This window comes from Rattus rattus, chromosome 12, assembly GCF_011064425.1.
Source record: "Rattus rattus isolate New Zealand chromosome 12, Rrattus_CSIRO_v1, whole genome shotgun sequence".
In the NCBI taxonomy this organism is placed as follows: domain Eukaryota; kingdom Metazoa; phylum Chordata; class Mammalia; order Rodentia; family Muridae; genus Rattus; species Rattus rattus.
This window is the reverse complement of record NC_046165.1, coordinates 14,405,297-14,427,248: the sequence shown is the minus strand read 5'-3', so window position 1 is coordinate 14,427,248 and position 21,952 is coordinate 14,405,297. Positions and strand designations below refer to the sequence as shown.

General features: G+C 36.6%; 1 pseudogene; it reads right to left on the bottom strand.

The window, feature by feature from the left end:
• Nucleotides 1-1,050: 1,050 nt before the first annotated feature.
• LOC116913957 lies at nt 1,051-2,756 on the bottom strand (annotated as a pseudogene).
• Between the last annotated feature and the right edge of the window lie 19,196 nt (nt 2,757-21,952).

Sequence of the window (21,952 nt, the reverse complement as noted above, 5' to 3'; positions counted from 1 at the left end):
GAATAAACTCATACTTTCTAGCTCTTTCTGAACTCTGGCTGGTTGCTCCAAATCAACTGTTCTGGCTCAAAACGCCTCTCCAAGCTGACTGATTCGAACTGGCTTCTCTTGTCTTTTAACTGAATTGCTCGGATTGACTTCAAAATAACTCTGGCACTCTGTTCAAATCTTCTGGCTCCTTCTCATTCATTCTCTGGTTCATTCTGTCTTTACCTGTGCCCATCCTCTGTAAAACTGTCCTAGAAAAACTGTCTCCTCTTCTGCTTCAAAGAGTTGGATATGTCCTATATCTGACTCATTCTGTAAAATATTTCTCTGATTTGTCATTTGGTCTTTCTCTCAGTTAGATGTTACTTTCAAAAATGGCTGCTTTCTTCTACTAACTAACCTTATACTCACTGTTTGGGATTGAAGGTGTTTACTAAAAGTATGTCTGTATTTCAGCCAGAGTGATTAAATTTGTATCATTCCAGCTGGATCAGACAGACCTAGAAGCTCTTTGGATGTGATCCCTAGCCAGAGAATGTTGCTAGATTAAAATTCCTTTAATTCCTTTATATCTCCCCTCTTTTTGTTTAAGCTAAAAATCAAACATAGGCTAAGTATTAAAACAAAAACAATTATCAAATTCATAAATGTAGCAGTCTGAATGTCCTTATGAAAATTGTTTTGATGATCCTTTATAACTGCAATCCTGATAATCTATCTTTGAACAAATATCCAATTCAGTATCAAGAGTTTCCAATCTGTCAGTCTGCTGAACAATCTGTCCTTTTTCAGCCACTTGTTGAACTATTCCCAGGTCTGGTGTATCAACTTTCTTTGTCATCTGCATTGTTGTCTTTCTGTGTCTCTTCCTTCCTTCAATAAGACATGCCTTTCATGTGAAAGCTTCTCTTACTAAGATTGGATCTTTATCAATTTTGAAAGAACCCATTGTCTTTTTTTCTTTTAAGCTCTCAATATATAGACAAAACCTCTTTCCCAATAAAACACATTTGCTGACTTCTATTCTAATGTTAATTTTTTTCTTTTATCAGTCATTCATTCTCAAGCCCCTACATGGGAAGGGGTGGAGGAATACCTGTATACATATAATTTATTTTCTGCTCCCCAACTCAGAAGTAGCCCTGTGTCTGTCCAGTCCACACTTAAAATTGTATCTTCATGAGTAGCTATATAGCAGAGAGGAGCCTTACAGCTTCTTGTATCCCACAACTTCACAATGTTATCTAAAGAGCCTGAGATCACCTGTGAAAGGAAAAAGTTTAAAATTGCCCCCTAGACAAAAGTTGAAGACAAAAGCAGGCCCTGGAACTGACTGTTCCAGAAACTAACTGATCACAGAAAGAGTAATTGCACCAGCTGGTTCAGCCACTTTGTTCCAAGAACTAGCTAACCATAACAGCAGCTGAACATAATAGCAGCTGACCATAATAGCAGGAACTGGTTAACCATAAAGTTAGATTAAAATCTTAAAGAACAATCATGAGAAACAGGAGGTTCTTTCTTGTGATTTGGTATGGTTTTTCCTTTAAATACCCCTTCTTTCAACCATTCGAGGTCGAATTCCTCTACCCCTGCATGGGATACGAGTCTCGACCCCAGTGCCCTGGTTTCTGTCTTCTCTATCAATAAACCTCTTGCTGATTGCATCAAGATCGGTCTCTTGTGAGTTCTTTGGGGGTCACGTCATCCGTGAATTGAGTGAGGGTCTCCCCACTTCAGGGGTCTTTCAAGATGCTGTTCATGCTTAGGAGACCACTTCACTCATGTTACTCAGCCTGTATATGAGGTGAGGTACAGCGACACCAAAGAACCATCTTTAGTGCAGGGATCCAAGAGTCTAATATGCTTTGGCTATGCTTCCAGATGCCATTTACCAAGGGGAAAATAGGAAACACAGTTAACTTTATTTCCTGTCAGAGTTCACTTAAGGCCGCAGACTCAATATCCCACACTCTAATTGTGTGATCCCAAGATGCACAGCAGATTGCTTCAACATCTGACCAAAGTACAGAGGAAATTGTGTCTGTGTGGTATTCTTGTTAGTCCCAATTTTTCTGTTTTTTGCTTCTTTCTTGGTCGATTTCTAGGTTCTTCCATTTTATTTTCTTCATCTGTAGGCACTGTAGACCAGATCGTTAGCATCTTATCCCAAGAGCCACTGCGAAGCAAAACTTAGTTCCCAAGATATTGACTACTATGGCATCTACACTCCCAGCATGCCCTCGGCAACTGTGCATAGAAATCTTTGTTCTTTCTACATTCTACTCCCAGAAGAGAAGTCTGACCCATCACGGCAGTCAGTAGTAGGCAGGACAAATGTCTTTTTTTCACCCAAGCCACAGCTTTCACAACAGCTGTATATCCCACAATGGTCATTACTGACTTCCCTTTCAAGGACGAGATCAGGATCCATTCTTCTGCTCCTTTAAATGAGCTGATTTGGTCATCATGGAAATGCATTGCTACGGCTGCGGTGTGGTGTATTTTTTTCACATGTTGTAGTTCCACGAACTCTTCCCATGAATCTCTCCCACTTCTATGTGTTTGACCAAGGGCATTCGAAGAAACTAGTCCTTGATAAAGAAATCAAACTCGACATGTTTGTGGAATTCAGTTTTGGTCTCCAGCAATTTATTGATAATGTTACTAAGGTCAGCAACTTCCGAGGTGGCAGGGATCAAGAAAGGAACATCATCCACTGCTCATTTCTTGTACTCGGTGTAGAAACATGCCTGGAGCTGTGCCATGGTGGAAAGTACACACGAGCCTTCTCCACAAAAAAATGTATGCACTGGTAATCAAGCAGCTCTAAAGTCAACTGCTCCACAAGCACAGCAGAAGCTAGGCTTCAGTTATCTACCTTGGGTTTACACAGACCTCACCACGGTGTTCTCTTTCTACTGGCGCCCAGCACAGACGTATCAACTATCTCGGGTTTCAGAGTGGAAACACGGGAAAGGAGAATGAATAGGAGGGAATTGTGCAATGGTGACCAAGAAGGGTCTAATATGATGGGCCTGCTCTGCACCTCCCAGAGGGTTGCGCCTGCGCATTCTTCTGGTCTCCAAGGCATGGATGTGTGTGTGTGTCTTTTGGGGGCGGGGTGATGTTCTAGGAGCCAAAACAAGGTTGAGTTGTCTCCTTTTGAATTTTCTTCCTTCCGCTACAGTGGAATTAGTGTTGCGGGGCTCGTTGTGGTGGCAGTGTTGGAGCCAGAGGTCTGGCAGTGCCCACAGATCAAAAGCTCATGTTAAAACAGTTTAAAAGTATACAGGTTGCTTTAATTCCATAGTTTTGTTTTCTTGTTTTGTTTTTCTATAGCTCAGTGTCTTTTGGCAACTGTTGTTCTTGCCTAATTGGGGTTAAATCATTTAAAGTTATTACCACATTATTCTATTTCTGGATGTTCTTATTCCCCCTTGCTGTTTATTAAGCATCTCCCTTAAGGTATGACTAGATCTTTATGAATCCAGACAAATCAAAAGCTAGCAATATTTACATTTTTAACTAGATAGTAAGAGACTTGCAGTCCATGCCTGGTTCTATGCCAATGGGCTGGGGATTCTTAAATATTTAAATACAGAAACAGTCAAGCCATATCGTTCAATGGGCTGTCTGTCTTGATACTCAATTTCATTAGGTTCACAATTACTGTTCTCTTGTTTGTTTGCATTCTTTTCCTTTCCTTTCTTTCTTTCTTTTTTCAGAGGAACTATATCAGGATTGCAATTCAAAGTCAGGATGACTTTACTCTAGTGGTCACAATTGTAGCATGTATTTGAACTGCATTTTCAATTAACTTTTCTCTCCCCTCAATTCCTGCCCCTAGTTTTAAGAGATCTAATATAGAGTTTCCTGGGTTTTGTTTTTTGTTTCTGTAATTCAGGAATAGTTTGTGTATATAATTAAAATTGACTTTTGGGGTGGTTTACTGGGATTTGCTATATCAGAGATTCCTTTGTTTTTTGTTCTGGACTGGAGGCTCTCCTGGCTTCCATGTTTCTTGAGTCTCTCTAGGCATTCAGTCAATCTTGAACGGTTGATGCTTCCTCTGGAGACAATCCCAGGTAAATTTCTCCTCTGTGCCTTTCTGTCAGATGTCTCGTGTCCTCTTCAACATTTCTGTCAGATGTTCTCTGCTTTCTGCAATGTTGGTGGCTTTCTTCTTCAATTACACTGGGTGGCAGATTTAAATGTAGCTATTTTTTTTTTCAGAAGAATTAATAATATGAGAGACATACACAAGCAGAGGAATACATGGCTTGGGCTGAGCCCAGAACATTTCTTTCTCTATTCTAACTATCTTTAGACCTTGATCTGGAAGCGTCTAGCCTCTTTATAAGCTGGCCTTCCAAACTGACTGATTCAAATTTGCATTTTCCAGCTTCTTGCTGAGTTGCTCTGCTTGAAAAAACCACCTCTGAATTCTACAAACCGAAATGCACTGACTGGATGAACAGATAGGAACTGAATGAACTCAATTCAACTCAACTACCTTCGTCTGAACCGCCCTCTGGTCCTTCAAAATGTCTGCATTGTTTGGGATTAAAAGAGTGCATAAGGGTATGTCTCTATTCCAGTCAGGGGATGAAAGATAATGTCATCCCTGTCAGGTCATACATACCTAGAAGTTCTTTGGATGTGCTTCCTTGATAGATTGCATTCCTGGATTAAAATACTCCTTCTTGTGTGACAAAAAGTGAGCATTCTCTATTATACGCTCAATATTCACTCACCATATAATATATGGCCTGGGTTTAGAATCAAAGAAGGCAAGGACTATGTAAAAAAAAAAAAAATCCTTAAAACCATGAGCCAAGGTAAGTCATCCAGATTTTTTTTTTCTGGGGGATTTGGTCAAACTGACAAAAATGTAAAATAGATCACAGGTGGCAAACTAAACAGTGCCCAAAAGTGTAGGTTTATTGTCACAAATCGAGGCAGAACCCAGTTGAATTGCAATATTCGCTGATTCAACAAAAGTTCCCTTTTCATTTATGTCTTAGTCCAGTGCAGTTTCTAACGCACACAAAGCTTAGGCGACATATTTCTGTGAAGTGTATTTACATCATTTTTAATGTAAAATCTGTATTTTAGGTGCTGCGAGTTTAGACGGCAGATGGTGAAGTGACTTCTATTATGTCTTAATATATGTCGTTACCCAAACTCAGCTGCAAAACAGTATTTACATAACCTGAATAGAATATGCCAACTGTTATTTAATTACTAAAAGAAAGAATAAAGACACTCATAATATATACATTTTTCTTTTTAATTATTTTATTTATTGACGTTCCAACTGTGGTTCCCCTTCCTAGGCCCTCCTCGCACAATTCTTCCTTCCATTCCTCCAAGAGGGCGCTCCCACTCCCTCTAGTTCTGCTCAACAGGTATTCTCCCCTCTCTGGGTCCTCAAGTCTCAGGAGGATTAGGCACATCATCTCCCACTTAGGTCAGGCCAGGCAGTCCTCTGCTGTGTATGTGCTGGAGGCCTCGTACCAGCCTGTGTGTGCTTGTGTTTGATGGCTCAGTCTCTGGGAGCTCCCAGAGGTCCAGGTTAGTTGAGACTGCTAGCCATCATAGTGGTCCCCCTCCCCTTCAGCTTCTTCTATCCTTTCCCTAATTCAACCATTGAGGATCTCAGACTTCAGTCCAATGTTTGGGTATAGGTATCTTCCTCTGTCTCAGACAGCTGCTGGTAGGGCCTCTCAGAGGTCAGCCATGCTAGGCTTCTGTCTGTTATCACATCATAGCATCAGTAATAGCATCAGGCCTCGAAGCCTTCTCTTGAGATGGATCCCAAGTTGGGCAGGTCACTGCACCAACTTTCTTTCAGTCTCCTCTATTTTTGTGCCTGCAGTTCCTTTAGAGGGGAACAATTCTGGGTCAGAAATTTTGGCTGTGGGTTGGAAACCTCTCCCTTCACTTGAGGCCCTGTTTATCTACCAGAGGAGGACTCATTTTTAAGTTCCTTCTCCCTACTGTTAGGATTTTTCGCTAAGGTCACCCCCACTAAGTCCTTAAGAGTCTTTCACCTCTCAGGTCTCTGGTAACTTCTAGAGGGCTTGGCCACTTCCCAACCCCAGAGGCTGCCTATTTCAATTCATTTTCTTGTCCCTCTTGGCTTCTTTCCCAGTCCTCTGCTCCCAACCATACCTAATCTTGTTCCTATTTTCCCCCTCTCTCCAGTCTCCCACCCTGGTCCCTCCTTACCTCTGCTTCCCGTGATTATTTTGATCCCCCTTCTAAGTGATATTGAAGCATCCTCTCTTGGCCCTCATGCTTGCCAAACTTCTTAGGGGTTGTGGATTGTATCCTAGGTATTCTGTAATTTTTGGTTGATATCCACTTCTCAGTGAATACATACCATGCATTAGCTTTTGGGTCTGGGTTACCTCTCACACAATGACTTCCATCCATTTGACTACAAAATTAATAACATCTTCATTTTTAATAGCTGTACAGTAATCCATTTTCTGTATCAATTTTTAGGTTGAAGGGCATCTCCGTTGTTTCCAGGTGTGGCTATGAACATAGTGGAGCATGTGTCCTTGTGGTATTGTGGGGCATCTTTTGAGTATATGCCCAGGGATGGTAGAGCTGGGTCTTCAGATTAAACTATTTCCATTTTTGTGAGTAACTGCCAGACAGATTTTCATAGCTATTTGACCAGTTTGCAATTCCCACCAGCAATGGAAAAGTGTTCCTTTTTCTCCATATCCTGGCCAGCAAGTGCTATCACTGGAGTGTTTGATCTTAGCCATTCTGATTGGTGTAAACTGGAATCTCAGGGTTGTTTTGAATTGGATTTCCCTGATGGCTAAGACTTTGAACATTTCTTTAAGTACTTCTAAGCCATTCAAGATTCTTCTGCTGAAAATTCTGTTTAGCTCTGTATCTCGTTTTTAAATTGTGTTATTTGACTTTTGGAATTTAACTTCTTGAGTTCTTTATATATTTTTGGATATTACACCTCTACTGGATATAGTGTTAATGAAGTTTTTTTTTTCCCAATCTGTAGGTTGTTGATTTGTCCCATTGGCAGTGTCTTTTTTCTTACAGAAGATTTATAGTTTCATAAGGTCCCAGTTATCTACTTTTGATATTAGAACCTAAGTCATTTGTGTTTCATTTTTTTTTTTCAGGAAATTTCCCCTGTGCCAATGAGTTTGAGGCTCTTTTCCATTTTTTCTTTTAGATTCAGTGTACCTGGTTTTACGTTGAGGTCATTGATCCACTTGGACTTGATCTTTGTGCACAGTGATAAATATGCATCCATTTTCCTTCTTCTGCATGCAAACCATCAGTTAGAACAGCACCATTTATTGAAGATGCTTTCTTTTTCTCACTGTGTGTTTTTGGATTCTTTGTCTAAGATTAAGTGTCCATAAGCGTGTCAGTGTATTTCTGTGGTTTTTATTCTACTCCAATGATTGACCTGTCTGTCTCTGTGCCAATACCATCTGGTGTTTACCACTATTACTTTGTAGTACAGCTTGAGATTAGGGATGGTCATTCTCCCAGAAGATCTTATATTGTTGAAAATTGTTCTGGCAATCCTGCTTTTTGTTTGTTTGTTTGTTTTATTTTTCCTTATGAAGTTGAAAATTTGCTCTTTCCATGTCTGTGAAGAATTGTGTTAGAATTTTGATGGAGATTGCATTGAATCTATAGACTGCTTTTCACAGTATATTTTTTTTAGTATTTTTTCAGTCTATCACTTTGCACACATAACTCAGCATCCTTTCAAATTAGGAAAACTATTTTCTACCAAATACATTAAAAGTTAGTTCAAATAGCATAAACTTCTAGTCAAAACAATGTGGGTGATATTTGGAAAATACTTTAGTCATAACATTATTTATTGATATTTCTGAAAGATTTGTAATCAAAATGGGTTGAATTTTTTTGTTTTATATTCAGCACTGATTTGATGCGAGACCAAGAATGACTCAATCAGTTGGCTGTCATCTGATGCTCAACAGCAGGGAGGAACTCCTAGTAACTGCGGTTTTGTAAGTATGTATTGGTAAGTGTGCATTCCTTAGTGTTTGAAGAGGTTTGTAAAGTTTTTCATAAATACACAAGCAATGCAGGACAGGAAACCTTGTAAGATTCTTTAGTCATTTTGTTCTGCTAAGCATAGGATTTTATGTGCACGTTTGTTAAACACACATAAAATTTTTTGTCTTATTTAGAAATTTTACCTATTATATAAAAGCTGTGTTTAAGAATATATATGTAAACATTTTAGTATTCAAAGAGCCTAATTAAGTATAATGTCTGAAAGTCAATCATGTAATTACATATTACATTGTAATATTTCGAAATAGAAATTCTTATATCATCACTATAGACATTAAGTTGAGTGATTAAATCCAGTCATTTTTGCATTTCAGATACATGGAATAATACAACATAATTTAATAACCACTTTTTATATTTCCATGGTTACTGAGTCTGCTTAAATCTTGCATGTCGATATCTACTAGCATTTTTCTAGGAAAAGAAACTAGTTCAAATTATTTCCGAAGTCCCATAATTTAGTAAAATTCATGAAGCTTCATGTAGAGTGCAGCATAGTCCATGAGTCTTTGTTACACTTTTCCCCTCAATACTGTACGGTGGATCCTATCTTTACTTCAGAATATTTTACAATGAAATGTATTGTATTGAAGACGCATTGGCACATATATGGGAAGAAGTTACAATTTCATTGATTTTTATTGACTTTATCATGGATTCATTGATTTTGTTTTCTAACTTCAAAGGCAATTATAATATTTAAGCTCTATAAATATTTTATTAGTTACAGACATGATTATACTGTCATTGGAAACATAGTAAAAGTTTAGAAAAATGAGTAGATTGGTAAAATTGAATACATTTTGTAAATTCAGTCCAATTCCACTATAGCAGTATTAAGGAATAATTATTATACTATAAAGCCTTAAATTAAGAAAAACGTGGAAGACAAACAACACAGTAACATTTTATTGACCTTAGAGTTTAGCATCCAGTCCTTATAGAGTCAGATGATTCGCAACTGTTTTTATTGTGTCCTTCTATGTGGTTAAAGGACAGGAACTGTGGACTCAGCAGTTTTACTGTACTAAGTATAACCCTCACGGATTTGCCCTTGGTATACTGAGTGCTGTTTGAATTACCCATTTCTGCTTTTATTGCTTTGTGTTTAAAATACACAAAGACATATTTGCTACAAGCGATGAAATTAATTTTAACTAATAAATAACAAATGTTGCCTTTCTATGAAAAGTACTATTAATAAAACAAAACAAAAATACATAAGGCCCACAATATTTATTAAAATATTTGAATATGTAGATCAAATTATCTCATTTTCTTTATAGCCAAAACAATACCTGTTTATAGGTTTTAAACAAAAAAAAGTTCAAATATATATGCAATAACAGCTCTACATAAAATTAGGTAATGATGAAAATTTGAATTTTATTGCATTGATAGGATTTTATGTACACTAAACTTTTTTTTAAAAATCCAAATCATTGCACAATGTTTCTCAGAAAGAATATAAGGAGAAAACACCAATAGGACAGCAAAAATACTGAATCAAGTAACTCTTTGGAAGAAGAATCAGCACTCTGACAGCTAGAGAACGCTATATGACTCCACTCCATAGTTGTTCAACCGATTATATTACAAAGATATAATACAAAGCAATATAAAGATGCACAGAGATGGAAAAGGTGAATAAATTTAGATGACATCTGACAAAAATAAATACCTGATGATTTGCTCATGATCAGTAGACAAGTAGAATGATAGAAGAAATGTTTAAAACCACTGTGATATTGCTAGAATCACAGGAAATAATCATTAAAATAGGAAATATGGAGAATAAAGCAATGCCAATAAGCAAATTCTATATGTAAATAATAAACACATGTTTAATAGTAAAAATATAGAAAATTGTAATCTGTATTTAGATAAAATAGTTGATTCTAAAATGTATTTGAGATTATAATATTGATATCATCTTCATAACTACACAATGGGTGAGTCAATGGGGAACTGCGTAAACATCTTCAGACTATGAGAAGTGGGGAATAGTCACACTTGCCCTTGTAAAACTGTAAGTGTGCACAAATTAACTCCTCAAAGTAAAATTCATAGTGGGAATATTTTCAGTAAATCAAATGATTAGATATTATACAATTATAATTATAAAGAAAATTCACCTTTATAGCTTGTATTCAGAGTCCCTGTCAGTTTATATATTTTAAATGATCAATGCATAAAATATAAATATAGGAATGTAGTACGGTGAATTCTATCCCTTCATTCTACTATCAGGCACTCTAAATATCTCAAAGTACATCATGATCAGAATAATGAAATTATAAGTTGAAGACAAATATTCATAATTTTACTTCATGCTCTGTATGTGAAATTTTACATTAAAATAGTCATAATTTTATATATGGATATTTTTATAATTAGCTATACTTCTCTGGAGTCTGTGAATTGTATATTGGATACTTTAGGTACTTACATTTCAAATGCTATCCCTTTTCCCAGTCCCCCCCTCACTTGTACCCGCTCCCTCTGCTTCTATGGGGATGTGCTCTCTCCCACCTTCCCACTCCCACCTTATTACCCCGGCATTACCTAAATTGGGGAAATGAGCTTCACAGGACCAAGGGTTTCTCCTTCTATCAAAGCCAGACAATGCCATCCTTTGCTACATGTGCAGCTAGAGCCATGGGTCCCTCCATGTGTATACACTTTGCTTGGTAATTTAATCACCGGGAGCTCTGGGTACTCTGGTTGATATTGTTCTTCCTATAGGGTTACATATCCCTTTAGCTACTCAGTCCTTCCTCTAAGTCCTCCATGGGGTTCCTGTGCTCAGTCTCTATCAGTAAGGCTATGGTAGAGTCTCTTAGGAGACATCCATATCAGACTCTTGTCAGCAAGCATTTCTTGGCATCAGCAATAATGACTGGGTTTGTTGGGTGCTTATGAGATGGATCCCCAGGTGGGGCAGTCTCTAGATGGCCTTTACTTCAGGCTCTGCTCCACTCTTTGTCCCTGTATTTTCTCCTGTGAGTACTTTGTTCCCCCTGCTAAGAAGGACTGAATCATCCATATTTTAGTCTTCCTTCTTTTTTAGCATCACATGGTCTGTGAATTGTATCCTGTGTATCCACTTATACCATGTGAGTGAGTACATAAAATATGTGTTCTTTTGTGTCTGGGTTACCTCTCTCAGGATGATATTTTCTAGTTCCATCCATTTGCCTAAGAATTTCATGAAGTCGTTGTTTTTAATAGCTGAGTAGTACTCCATTGTGTAGATGTACCACATTTTATATACCCATTCTTCTGTTGAAGAGCATCTGGGTTCTTTCCAGCCTCTGGCTATTATAAATAAGGCTGCTATGAACATAGTGGAGCATATCTGTTTCTTATATGTTGGAGCATCCTTTGGGTGTATGCCCACGAGTGGTATAGCTGGTTCCTCAGGTATAAAAATGTCCAAATTGGAACCTCCAGACTGATTTCCAGAGTGTTTGTACCAGCTTGCAATCCCGCCAACAATGAGGAGTGTTCCTTTCTCCACATCCTCACCAGCATCTGCTGTCATCTGAGTTTTTGATCTTAGCAATTCTGTCTGGTGTGAGGTGAAATCTCAGGGTTGTTTGGATTTGCATTTCCCTGATGACTAAAGATGTTGAACATTCCTTTAGGTGCTTCTCTGTCATTCAATGTTCCTCAGTAGAGAATTCTTTGTTTAGCTCAGTACCACTTTTTCATAGGATTATTTGATTCTCTGGAGCCTAACTTCTTGAGTTCTTTTTATTTATTAGATATTTGGCCTCTTTCAGATGTCTGATTATTACAGATTTTCCCCCAATTTATTTTTGCCATTTTGTCCTAATGACAGTGTCTTTTGCCTTACAGAAGCTTTGCTGTTTCATGAGGTCCCATTTGTCAATTCTTGATCTTAGAGCATAAGCCATTGGTGTTCTGTCCAGGAAATTTTCCCCAGTGCTCATATGTTTGAGGCTCTTCCCCACTTTTTCTTCTATTTGTTTGATTGTATCTGGTTTTATGTGGAGGCCTTAATCCTCTTGGACTTCAGCTTTGTACAGGGCAATAAGAATGTATCAATTTGCATCCTTCTACATGATGACCTCCAGTTAAACCAGCACAATTTGTTAAAAATCCTGTCTTTTTTCCACTGGATGGGATTAGTTCCTTTGTCACAGATCAAGTGGCCATCAATGTGTGGGTTCATTTCTGGGTCTTCAATTGTATTCCATTGATCGATCTGCCCATCTCTGTACCCAATACCATGCAGTATTTTTTTATCACTATGGCTCTGTAATATAGGTTGAAATGAAAGGCAGATATTCATAATTTTTTACATATTTGATATGTGAAATTTTACATTAAAATATTTATAATTTTATATGTGGATATTTTTATAATTAGCTATGAGACAGAACATTCATTTTTTACCACTTTTGGTTCACTTATTTAAGCCTATACGACTTAGATTTTGAATAAGTTCTTATGATCAAGTTTGCGAGCTATATAAATCTATTTATGTTAATATAGATATATAGAAGGCATTCCAAAAAGCAATGTCAACGACTTCTCTACTAGGGAAATGGGATTAGGCTATGTTTAAAGTACAAAGCTGATTTTTTCTCATCCTGATCATGACTTATTTGTTTCAAGAGTATAGATGATTTCCATGAACTGTCTTGCCACTGTTGCACTAGTAGGGATACTTTATGTGGAAGGTTGCTATTCATTTCTCTCCTCCAACTTGTCCCAGATCACTCTCCAACTTCTACCCATACGATTGCCTGTTATTCTATAATTTTTTTAAAAATATTCATTGAGTTAAATATGAATTGGCGATATAAATAGCAAGCCATTCACTAGACCCCACCTCATTTACCAGGAGTCACGGCCTTGTAGAAAACTGTCTCTTCCTATGACAGAAGGTAAAAACTCACCAATACTGCCTCAGCTAGTAGAAAGATTTAATGCCCAACATTTCCCAACGTCCCTTCCCATTCTAAAATTTTATTTGGGTTAAACATTATATATATATATATATATATATATATATATATATATATATATATATGTGTGTGTGTGTGTGTGTGTGTGTGTGTGTGTGTATGTGTGTGTGTGTATATATGTGTGTGTGTGTATATATGTATGTGTGTGTGTGTGTTGTCACAAAGTATATTTTCATATGTGCAAAAGTCCTGTTATATTCACCTCCTTATTATTGTTATTATTACTCTTTTCTCTTCAGATGTCTTTTCCAATGGTATTTTCTTTACCTTCTCCTCCTTGTGGCAATCTGAATCTTCCCCCTCTCCCCACCCACCTCACCCTTGTCTACCCCTGTCTGGCAAACATCCCACCCTATTCTCTCTTGGGCCCAGACTTTGGGTGTATAGCATTTATTAACAAGGCATTGAATAATGATAAGAACTATTACATAAACTTGAGATTTTTTTTTCAATTTTTATTGGTTATTTTAATTATTTACATTTCAAATGTTATTCTCTCTTCCCAGTTTCTTCTCTACAAGTCCCCTATTCCCTCCTGCCCGCACCTGCCTCTATAAGGGTATCTCCCCGCCCACCCACTCCTGCCTTAGCAGTCTAGCATTCCCCTATCAAGCTTCCACAGGACCAAGGCACTCTCATCCCAGTGACACCAGATAAGGTAATTCTCTGCTTCATATCCAGCTAGAGCCATGGGTATCCCCTGGGTAATCTTTGGTTGGGTGTTTAGTCCCTGGGAACTCTGAGGGGTCTGGTTGGTTGATATTGTTGTTCTTCCTATGAGGTTGCAAACCTCATAAACTTATATATTCCTTGTCCTAACTTCTCCATTGGCATTTCCTGTGCTCAGTCCCATGTATGGCTGTGTACATCCGCATCTGTATTGGTTCAGCTCTGGCAGAGCCTCTCAGGGTACGGCTTATACTGGGATCCTGTCAGTAAGCACTTGATATAAGTTTTACAATGCTCTGTCCAGATAGAAACAAGATAAGAGGGCAGTGAAATCAGCATTTAAATAACACGAGGATAACCTTTCCAGAGTGCTCAAAACATTATGCCTATGATAGCCACCTAAAATAACAATAGTCATAACTTCTGCCCTAAGGCCTATGATTGGTCTAATTATAGACTCCTGACTCTTAAACAAGTACCATGTATGAGTTTAATCTCGTGGTATAAAGTTTGACAGGAATGTAGTTATTACTCCAATAACAATCAGGTCAATATTGCATCTGTGAGGATTCTGGTCATTACTGGATTTAAAATATTCACAGCTAAGTAAGATGGGTTTGCTTTTCTTCAGTAGTTTGCATGTCATCTTATAGAACTTGTAAAATAATATGTTAGGCATGTCACCAAAACCAGTTGGTGTGTCCATGTTCTATGACTCAAGTATGTAGTATCTTTAGCAATAGTGTCTTATTGCATAAGCTATAATCCAACCCTGGCACTGGGATTTTTACTTGCTTGTCTTTGCTTACTTGTTGACTTTATAATAGGGCATAGTCATCTGATTATAGCATCACTATATGCAAAACCTTTTAAATACATGTATGTTTTTGACAGCCTCAACAATAATTGATTTCATGAGGACTATTTTGAAATGCCTTTAATATTAGCTACTCCTTCCATTATGTCTCTTTGACCCTGTCCTCCCAACTTTCCATCCCACTTAACCACTCTAGTACCATTATTCTCCAGGAGTAAAATGTGATCATCACTCTTTCCCATGTGTGATTGCTGCTAACTATAATGATGATTAGACTAACAAGACTTGCCCGTTGATGTACTGGTAATATGAACATCATGAAATTAAATAACAAATTTCTGATTAGATTTATGTCTTAATACATAAGATGAAAGCTGTGGTACCTGGTATGATTATCGAATCAAAAACTTCTGGCTAGACAGCTCAAAGAACGGGGGAGAATATACCATTATTATTTTGATAAATTAATAAAAATTATTGTATACCTCAAACCTCATCGTGGAATATTATTTACAATAGATCTTATAGAGATATTTGCCTATGTTCATTGCTGCTCAATTCATAATAGCTCGAAATAACTCAGGTGTCCATCATTATTGAAAGGATAATTAAAACAATGGCTTATCCAGAGACTGTCCCAAGTAAGACAGCAAACGTGGACACCATTGCTTATGCAAAGATGTGCTTGCAGATAGGAGTCCTCTAAGAGTCTCTACCATTAGCATACTGAGACAGATACAGATATTTACAGCTAGGCATTGAGGTCAGGGACCCCAATGGAAGAACTAGGGAAAGGATTAAAGAAGCAGAAGGGGATGTGAACCCCATAGAAGAACAGTAATATCAACTAACTCTCTAAAAGGGTGGGGAGCAACCTGAAGAGGAAATGGGGTCTGGAGCTCATGGAGGGAGGAGTGGGAAAGCAGACATTTGAAATGTAAGCTAATTAATAGTAATATCAATAATAATAATTATAATAGAAAATGAATAGGATGGGTAGAACAAGCTAGCAAACCAGTATTCCCATGGTCTCTGCTTTATTTAGTTCTTGCCCCGATTCCTGCTTTGGGTTCTACACGAAGGAAGTCCATTACTTCAAATTTATTTTTTTTTTTTTTTTTTTTTTTTTTCCGGTGCTGGGGACTGAACCCAGGGCCTTGTGCTTCCTAGGCAAGCGCTCTACCACTGAGCTAAATCCCCAACCCTTGGGCAGGGTTTTATCATAGCAAGTTAAAGCAAACTATGCTGTTATTTACAATGGAAACGTTTAAAAGGACAGCATAAACATGGTTTATATTTTTGGGATAGGTGACTGTGTTCCCAAAAGCATGAACAATAATGCTCTCTGACCTTGGAGATTTTCTGTAATTATAGGTTGATTGTATAATTTAAACATTCTATTATTTCCCCATAAATACTAGTTGGATAACAAACAACCGATTCTAAAGACATCACTGTTAATTATATAAAATGCAAATTTCACGTTCAAAGTGATGGTATTCCTATACATTAAATATATTCTGTTGGGTTTATTCGTGAACAAAATTTATGTTTCAGATCAATAACAAAAAGATATACTGCTCTTACAAGTAATTTGTAGTATATACATTTCTATAATAAAATGTGAGTTTGTTTTTATTATACTAAAATAAAACCTAGATCTTAAATTAATGCATGCCCTAAAGCTATTTATCCATCTGCTTGCCAAAGTATTGAATAATGCTATTTTATTTTCATAACTTTGGGAATATTGCATGTCTAAAGCCAATTTACATAACACTTTGTATTGTTTATTCCCGATGTAATTATAAGGAGGGACTGATTGCTTTCTAATGAAGTATCTCAAAGAACAAATATTATGATATTCAAAATAATTCCCACATGTAACAAACACTTATTGAATATGTCACAGTGTTTCTTTTAAAAAGGAATAGATGAGATACTGTCATATTAGTTGACAGCTTATTTTATTATTTCTCATCTGTGAAAGATGATACATCTAAGTTATTAAATTAAATTTCAATAAATCACCAAAATATTAAGATCATCTTTGCAATAAACTTTATCCATTACTGTACATTATTTAATGTATAGTAAAAACTCATATAAACACACAAGATTTTAATATTTATTTATACTTACATTATGATAACTAGCTTTTACATTGAATATTTTTCTTATAATTTCAATTTCTAATCACTGTTAAATCACAACATATTGAAAAGATTTGTATGTATTGTTTAAGCACAAACATCTACATATTTTAAAGATTCCATTCATTATATTTTGTAATTTTGATAATGATAGATAAGGAAAACTATCATGACACAATAGTAAGTTAAGTCCATTTATATTAAATTTATTGGGATTTTTTGGTGAATATATTTAATCCTATTTACATACAGCAATTGCAAAGTTTCTACAAAGAGTTTCAGGAATCTTTAAAATTAAAATATTCAGTAAAATAAAGTCAACATATTATGAATATTTAATGCATACTATTTTTTATTATTACATTAAAAAGCACCATGTAGACAGTAAAAAATGTCCTTAATGTATGTTTAAAGTAAATTTCTGAAATTCTCTTCTCAATGTCCACTATTTACAACAGAAAGATAAAAGCTAAAATCCAAACAAACATATGCCCCTACACATAGAAAAATGATTACTGAACTAAAGTCCAAAGCAGGCTTCTATTTCTGAGACATGTTTTGCTCTGCCATTCACATGTCATTTTTATCACTAGAAAAGTCATTTCCAGATTCAAACTCCATTGTGACTTTTGTCCATAACTTCTGTGAGTTATTCAAAGGGTTAAGATCTTATGCAACTCAACTCTATTGTCTTGTTTCTTGTCTCTTTCATGACTGCTACATGCTTTCTGTGATTTTAAAAGCTGGGTGTATCTGTTTGTCTTAAAGCTTAGTTAAAATATACATTTTTCCATACAGCATCATCTACTATGACTGGCTTCTAACTTATTTATTCAGTTTTTCCAAAATTACAAATTCGTAATCAAATACTTCATGAACTATTATCTTTTCTTTAAATAGAGGTATTTCAAATTAATTACTTCAACTTTGAATAATAAAATGGTATAAAATTAATAAGTCAAATCTCACCTTATTAATTTTGCTGACCCACTTACTAATATTATTCATTTTATTTAAATATTTATATTAATACAAATTTTTACAGCATCCAATTTTCCCCAGTTTTCATGCATGGAACCATGGGGTCGACCTAGCCTAACAATGTTGAGAGGCATGTGTCTTAGGGTTTTCAGGTTAGAGTTCATGTCTTCTGGGATACAAAGTGCCTGTCCTTCAGTTCATGAAAGACCAATGCAGACCACAAGCAGTGAAGCATTCAGGCCTTTTGCTGTTTTTCTGTATGCTCCCCTAGAAGTCAAGGAAGCATGGAAACTTGACAGAGCAATTGGTCTTAGAAATTAATCTGTGTGCCCTGTAGAGCTTGCATTGTAACCTGGCAACTGCAACTGCATTGATCCTGGCAATTGTCATTATATTCTGTTTCTGATAAAGGTGTACAAAGTCTGATTGCTCTCAATAAAATTGTCAAAGCCACAGTCTTGCTGTTGCCCTGCCAACCTGAGCCTGGTTTCATGCCATGTAGCCATGTCAGCTGACATTGGTATTGCTTTTACACTCATCTGTTCTCATATGTTAGTTGAAACGTTTATAAAAGAATATCTATATATGAATGAAAATGACTTGATTATAAAAATATTCTATCTCTGTTAATATTTTCTTCTAATATTATCAACTTTAATATCACTTCTAATTTAATTTTTTGAAATTATAATATAATTATATAATTTTCTCATTCCTTTAACCCTCTCTATAGACACCCATATACATTTCACCAATCTATTTCTAATTTATAGACTCTTTTTCAATACCTATATGCTTTCTTTTATCACATAATTGAAACATGCCCAGTATGTATAATATTATTGGTATCTATAAGTTTTCAGGTCTCATTTGGAATAAGATAACCAGTTTGTGTGCTCATATCTATAGAAGACTATTTTTTTATGTTCTCAGATTTCATTTGTTAGTTGTAATATTTCTGGCTTGTTTTAAGCCTTACAAGATTTTCCAGATCCATTTTAGTTTGCCTATTGCAATTGTTTTTGTATGGTTCATGTTTAGCCAATCATATTGGTGAAATTTTATGGGTGAAGCTTCTACTATTACTAGGAGACACAATTTCCCATCAAATTCCATTTTTCCATGCCTCTAGCAATCTTTCCACTCCCTCTTATGCAGTGATCTCTGAACCCCAGGTGATGAAGTCAGATTGTGTCCACTTGGACTGGACTCAACAACTCTGCATTTTGATCGGGTGTGGTTTTCTGTGAGAGTTTTCATAACTTTTCAGAAATGAACCTAAAACCTGAATGACAACTCTAGGATCTACACTGTGTGCAGAGAGAATGAACTGTCTTTATTTTCCTCCAGCCATCACATTTGAGCTACTGCATGTGCAAATACACATGCCACACACACAAATGTGTGCGAACGCACAGCAAATTAATAATGACGTATGAAAACGGGAGGTCTTAACTTTCATTCTTCTCTATGTAAAGGTTGGCTTTTCAAAACATTTCATCAGTCTGCTGCTTCCTCTAAACACTTCCTACTTATACATGGAGTTAGGGAATTGACTTACATCAACCGGTGTTGTTGAGGAATGATGCTATGTTCTTCCTTATTTTCTTCACTATATGTAATCAGATGCTGTGATCAGTCTTAAAATATATTATGGATGGTGCTCTGCACACTTTGTTTTGGATGATGCTTAAGGTAAACCTGTTCAGTTTTTAGATAGTCTTCAGTTTGGCCTGTGACTAAAAGTGTCAGAGACTATATTCACTTGTGGCTTAAACTTCCAGTTCTTAGGAAATTAAATGCACATCTGAAATATCTAGACTGGCATTAATTGAAGAAACAAAGTGTCATGAAAGGCATACAATAGTTTCCTACTTACCTTGACAGTCTGATTCTCCCCAAAGTTATTCCTCAAGCATAAGAGCACAAAAATGAAATTTTATGTATTTGGAAAAGACTACTTTTAGCATGAAAGAGAATGCACTGTTTTGTCAAAGGTAAGTAGACTGTACTCAACCTCTTCTCTCTTGGAGGCTTCATTCTCATGTAAAGAAATACTTAAAGTGACTAAGACTATGAATCATTCTCTATCACATGCAAATATATCAATATTACTGTTGTACGTGACCTATCCATATAAAGCTATGTTTTAATTTTAGAATATTTCCTAGGTGTTTACAAACTGCCCAAAGTTCTTTGTTAGGTTGATACAAAGTCTTTGAAATTTGAAAAAAATATATTTATCAATATTGTGTTACAAAGCTTCCTCACGACAGAACCCTGTTAGGCACTAAACTACATCTTCAGGTAAAACGCACCTCCATTCATTTTCTTTAAGTGTTTAGCTCCTCATTATAGCTATCACAACTGGGGTGGGAGGACGACAGTCAGATAACGCTGGAAAAATAAAATGAATGTGAAGACATGGTGTGAAACTGACAAATTGGGTTTTTGGGGGGGTTGACAAGTCAGTGAATAAGTTTGTAACAGCGGCTAGCCACTTACACCACCTCAAAACAAGACTAACAACATTTGGAACAAGCAATCTCTAGATATCCACTCTCCTATTACACTGTCATGCATGCTGTGTGGACCATTTAAAATCTCCTAGAGCATCTGGCAATTTCTTCTTGTGGCATAGTTAGACACAAGAAACGCAGACCATCCCCTGCTAAATGGAACGAAAATACAGTGCAGGAGAAAGAATAGACAGAAAGATGTACCATACTTGAAAATACAGAGCACTAAGAATATTGATCCTTTGGTAGCTGAGATTACATTTTAATCTAAATGACAGCCATTTTCTCACAGCCCAGTTTTCTCAGATGCATTGCTTTTAAAGTGTTTGTCTCTATGGGACATGCCAGTCCATTGAAAATGACCCTCTATTATGGAACGAGGGGACACAGGCTTTATCTTTCTTTTATAAAAAAGATTTAAATTTTTATTTATTTTTAATTTTTGCATGTTCTATTCAAATTGTTTTACAATATATTTTGATAATTGTTCTCCTCCAACTTCTTCCAGTTCCCACCCCCCTATCAACTCAACTTTATGTTTTGTTTTTTGGTCTTATCATGAGCTACTGTTGCAAAAATGGAGATTAGTGCTTGTACTGGCTGGCTTTGTGCTGTCAACTTGACACAAGCTGGAGTTATCACAGAGAAAGAAATCTACCCTGAAGAAATGCCTCCATGAAATCCAGCTGTAAGGCATTATCTCAGTTAGTGATCAAGGGTGGGAGGGTCCATTGTGGATGGTGCCATCCCTGAGCTGGTAGTCTTGGGTTCTATAAGAAAGCAAGCTGAGCAAGGCAGGGCAAGCAAGCCAGTGGCATCCCTTTATGGTCTCTGCATCAGCTCCTGCTTCCTAACCTGCTTGAGTTCCAGTCCTGACTTCCTTTGGTGATGAACAGCAAAGTGGAAGTGTTAGTTGAATAAACCCTTTCCTCTCCAACTTGCTTCTTGGTCATGATGTTTTGCACAGGAATAGAAATGCTAAGAGAGAGTTTATCCACTATAACTCAAAATGAGCATCCACATATTTATTTGTCCAAATGGGACTTATCACTACAATTTGTAGTCTTAGAAACCTTTCACTTGGTGTGTATTTGTGTGTGTGTGTGTGTGTGTGTATGTATTTAAGTATGTATGCATGTATGTACATATGTATATATGTACATATGTATTAAAAAGATAGCAGAGATTATCTGGTTTCCTGCTCTCTAACTCTTGTCAGCATCCCCTTAAGGTACCGTGTTTCAGTACACATTGAACCTGGCTGAGAACAGAAATGCTTCCGAGATCCTACACTCTTTGTTCTGCACAGTGCTGATGACAGACCTCAGGACCCCAGGCTGCTGCAGCAAGACTTCTGACACCTTGTGTCAGATCTCAGCAAAAGAGATTCTGATTTGTTCTATTCACACCACACACAAACAGACAAGTACACAGCTACATGCCAAATGTGAAATTTATTTTCATATTAAACAGAAGCATCACAGTTTTACTAGCTTATAATATCAACTTTTAGCAGAATGGGATTAGAATATTTTCAGAAAAATATGTACTTCTGTATAGTTGCAAATTTTGAAGACCTGAGTTCAAGGTCCAGAACCCTCATTGAACAAAGAGATAAACAACTCCTATAAATTATCTCTCACATGCTTATACATGTTGTGGCACATGTATTTCATACTTTCTATGCACAGATATTCCCCTGCCACCCACATACAGATACAT